The sequence below is a fragment of the Nycticebus coucang genome, chromosome 7 (assembly GCF_027406575.1).
Source record: "Nycticebus coucang isolate mNycCou1 chromosome 7, mNycCou1.pri, whole genome shotgun sequence".
In the NCBI taxonomy this organism is placed as follows: Eukaryota; Metazoa; Chordata; class Mammalia; order Primates; family Lorisidae; genus Nycticebus; species Nycticebus coucang.
The window spans coordinates 9,424,063-9,428,819 of NC_069786.1; positions in this window are offsets into that span (position 1 = coordinate 9,424,063).

A 4,757-nucleotide genomic window follows, 5' to 3' on the forward strand; every position below is an offset into this window, starting at 1 on the left:
TAGCTCAAAGGAGTAGCACACTGGCCCCACACGCCAGAGGTGGCGGGTTCAAACCCAGCCCTGGCCAAAACTGCAAAAAAAAAAAAAAAAAGACATGAGACTATAAAAATACTAGAAGAGAGTGCAGGGAAAACCCTTGAAGAAATTGATTCTGGGCAAGTATTTTATGAAGAGGACCCCCCCGGCAATTGAAGCAGCTTCAAAAATACACTGCTGGGACCTGATCAAACTAAAAAGCTTCTGCACAGCCAAGAACACAGTACGTAAAGCAAGCAAACAGCCCTCAGAATAGGAGAAGATATTTGCAGGTTATGTCTCCAACAAAGGTTTAATAACCAGAATCCACAGAGAACTCAAACGTATAAGCAAGAGAAGAACAAGTGATCCCATCGCAGGCTGGGCAAGGGACTTGAAGAGAAACTTCTCTGAAGAAGACATAGTGTTATTTTAAATGTCCAAACGGGAACTCTGACCCAGCTGTTGGTGTTTGTGCCAGGCTTTCACTGGAGGCCGTGTGGCTCCTGGGAACTTGGGTCCTGCTACGTTCTGTAGTCTTTCATGCTGCTTTCTGGTCGCTAAGAGGAAAGACCATGATTTTATAACATTCTCTCTTTCCATCATGTCATCCCCAATTCTGTGATTCTTTTTCTATAATCCTTATCCAAAAAATCACTCTCATCCTAATACAGGGTGGCCATAAAGTTCACACACACAAACTTTAAGACCACCCTGTATTTACCGTACATCTTTTTTCTTCTCATAAGTCATTCTGCAGATAACAGTTAAGTAAAATAGAAATAATATACATATCACATGCCTTTTTTTTTTTTTTGTAGAGACAGAGTGTCACTTTATGGCTCTTGGGTAGAGTGCCATGGCATCACACAGCTCATAGCAACCTCCAACTCCTGGGCCCAAGCGACTCTCTTGCCTCAGCCTCCCGAGTAGCTGGGACTACAGGCGCCCGCCACAAAGCCCGGCTATTTTTTGGTTGCAGCTCAGCCGGGGCCGGGTTTGAACCCGCCACCCTCGGTATATGGGGCCAGCGCCTTACCGACTGAGCCACAGGCGCCGCCCTCACATGCCATTTTTGTTGAAGTGTAAGCAATGTTGAAATCTCTGTGATGATAGATTATCTTTAGCATGAGTGCTATAAAAATAAGTACAGTTATATATGAAATTATGTCCTATTAACTGGCCAACTGTTGGATTGATTACCTTGAGGTTGCAGTGTCTATATTAACTTTTATAAACTAGATGAAATTATCTTCTGTTTGAGACTGAACTTTAAAAATACTGAGGATAACTGAGTAACATGAAATGACTCCTTCCTCCCTCGGCATACAGTGCAACCTGTGAGTGAAGAGTGCCCTGCCCAGGGCTCCACACAGGGTGAATACGGAAGCTCCGCTCAAGGGTAACACCTGCGCCCACTGCTCAATCTCAACGTACAGAAAGGAAGATGACCAGACATTAGGGGCCTCCTGATGTGATGCGACTGGAAGTGCAGGGCACTACCTATGATAAGTTTACCTGGAAAGGTCTCCAGACCTATCACCAGTTTGTAAGAAGTACCGGGTATAGAGAGACATGGGGATGCAATTAGCAAAATCCAGAACATAGTATAGTCTATAGGACCAGTAACTTGGTCAACAACTAAGTGATAAGAAAAAAAGGAAGGGACAACTGTTGCAGATTAAGAGAAATTTATGAGACATATCAAACATGTGCAGTGCTGGGTTTAGTTTCAACCAGATAAATTCAAGGAAACTACTTAAAAAGAGACATTTAATAGAAAATTTTTCAAAAATAAAAGCAGGGTGGCACCCATAGCTCAGTGGAAAGGACACAGGCCACATACACTGAGGCTGGCGGTTTGAATCCACCCTGGGCCAGCTAAAACAACAATGACAACTGCAACAAAAAAATAGTCAGGCGTTGTGGCAGGCGCCTGTAGTCCCAGCTACTTGGGAGGCTGAGGCAAGAGAATCGCATATGCCCAAGAGTTTGAGGTTGCTGTGAGCTGTGATGCCATGGCACTCTACCCAGGGTGACAGCTTGAGACTCTGTCTCATAATAAATAAATAAATAAATACATAAAATAAAAGCAAGAAAGGTTTAATTCTTCCAATTCATGATTTAAAAAATGATTATTGGGGGCAGCGCCTGTGGCTCAAGGAGTAGGGCACCGGTCCCATATGCCGGAGGTGGCGGGTTCAAACCTAGCCCTGGCCAAAAACCATAAAAAAAAAAAAATGATTATTGGGGAAATTTGAACACTATGTGTATATTTGATGATATTAAGGAATTTTTTTGTGTGTGTGATAATGGTAGGTTAAAAAAAAGAGATCTTATCTCCTGGAGATAAGTTTTAAAGATATAAATATTATAGATGAAATGTTATGGCATCTTGGATTCGCTTTAAAATAACCTAGCTTGCTGTGGGGGTTGGGTCATATGTGCGGAAAGGTGGGGAGGCTGGGGGAGGAAGAGATGAACTGAGATTGGGCAGAAATGTTGCCAACTGTGGGCAGTGGTGATGGTTCCATGCAGGGCTCACCACACTGTTCTCTCTACTTTGCGAATGTGTGAGCAATTCCACAATAAAAAGTGTCTTCAGAAACACAAGACTTGACTGATCAGTTATCTCATCCATTTGCTTTTCATTACTATTGACAAATCAGCAAAACTGATTGTAAATTAGATTCTGCAGAGGGTTCTACCACATCATTCAGAGGCATCAGGAATGATCAGCTTAATGCCCTACAACAGTATAAGTGTCATGCTAGGATTGGGGTGACTGTCAGGGCTCAGCTGAGAAAACAAAGGCAGAGGATAAATCCACAGGTAGCAGGAAGGAAAGGAGAGGAAGGACCAGGCCCTGCCAACCAGGCAGGTGACCTGAGTGGGTTCCACCTCCGAGTATGAAGCAATGGCGGCGGGCAATAGGGCCTGCAGTGACAGGCATTCCCTGCCTGAGGTTTTCAAATCCATTGGGGGAAAAAAAAAGTGCTGATCCAATAAAAGGGCTCAGCCATTGGCCAGGTTTGAAAAACTGGCTGAAGAATCATCAGTGAGGCATAGGACACGCAGGTGGGAGTCTGGGCCCAGCATGGCAAATGCCCAGTATGCAGTGACCCCCACAGTACCCCTCACAGCCAAGGCAGGTCTGCCCATCAGGACTGTGGGGAATAAGCAACAGAGACACACAGGTGCATTTACATACAAGGAAAACACAACCTATCAGAGAAATACTGGATCATTCACCAGACCGAAGGAACAGTGGACCAAATGCCCATCAGGGAAGCTTCCCAGGACCTCAGCTGAGGGATCTCTGGGCGGCACCGCCCCCAGCTCCTGTTTCGCAATGTTGAAACTTTCCGGTCGCTTTGGCTCTGATCGACAGGTGCTTTGACTAAAAGGAGGGGGAGGGCTGCTGAGCTGGCCAACCACAGAAGTCCACTGGGCTAGCATCACCAGTTGCTGGGTAGAGTGCGTCTTCTTTCCCACTGCCGTCTCTCAAACGTGTTTGTGGTCATTTCTAGCGTAGGCATTTCCTACTCCCCCACCTCCAATACATCCTGGGTCACTCTGAAAAGGAAAAGTTCTCCAGTGACTTTTAGCCACTGTTAACACTCAATGAAAATATCCAGTCCAGGATAAAGAATGTGTCTCAGAACCTCACTTAATCCCAAGCATGTCCCTTCCCTCAGCTCCGACCCTCCCCCACCCATGCCCTCTGGTTAGGAGCTGGGTGGAAAAGGAGCCTCTTGGCTGATGCTGTGGAGGTCTTGAAAGCACAGGTATAAAATTAAAATGAAGTCAGTCAGGCTGGGGCCAAGACGACCCAGCTGGTTTTTTAAGTTCTACGAACTTCACCTCGTTAATTTCCATTTTATTTTGTAAATTTAGTGCCAAAAGATGTATAAAGATGGATGTCTTGAGTAATTTAGGGCAATTGATTTAGAAGACTAACTTTTGCATTGGAAATGTTGTAATAGGTCATGGGTGATGCTGAGTATTATTTATTATTGTTTAATATAAGGGTTAATAAAGTTTTTGCTTTGAACTTTTGTGTATGACTGTGGTTTGGAAACGAGAGAGCATAACAGATTTGAGAGACCACTCTCACTGTTTCTCCGTATTTGCTGATTTTGCTGGACGTTTGGCTGCAGCGACAGGAAGACTAGCCCCTTTCAGTTTATCAACAGTCTGGCAGGAGTCTCTGGCCTGGTCAGGCACGGATGCAAAGCTGACTCTCCCTCCTTGGGGTTCTTTTAAGGGGTTTTCCTAAACAGGGAGTCTCCAGCTGCCCTTCCAAGCTCTATCCTTGTGGGCTGATCCTAAAACCTTCCTGCTTGGCTCCTCAGGTGGCCTGCCCACCCTGTTTCCACCCGTGGACTTTGCCCAGTGTTTTGTGTGGGCTTCTTCTGGTGTAAGTTGGGTACCAACCTCTGTACCGCACAGGCAATGGAGGTCAGGCTTCCAGTCTGGGTGGTTCTGGGCCCCCTCTCACTCAGGCTTCAGGATAGCCCTCAAGGCTGGGGAGGTGAAGGAAAATGTGGGGTGCTTGCCACCTACTATTTACTCTAGCCTCAGCAGCCTTGGCTGAAATGAGACAGGGTCCTGTGTTTATCCTGCTGCCTCAGGCACAGTTCTGTCCCTGGAGCTGGGGCCTGGCTTCATATTTCTCCTTCGAAGACACATGAAAAAGCACATGTGTGAGAATAAGATAGCGTCAGTCAGGCCAGCTGGTC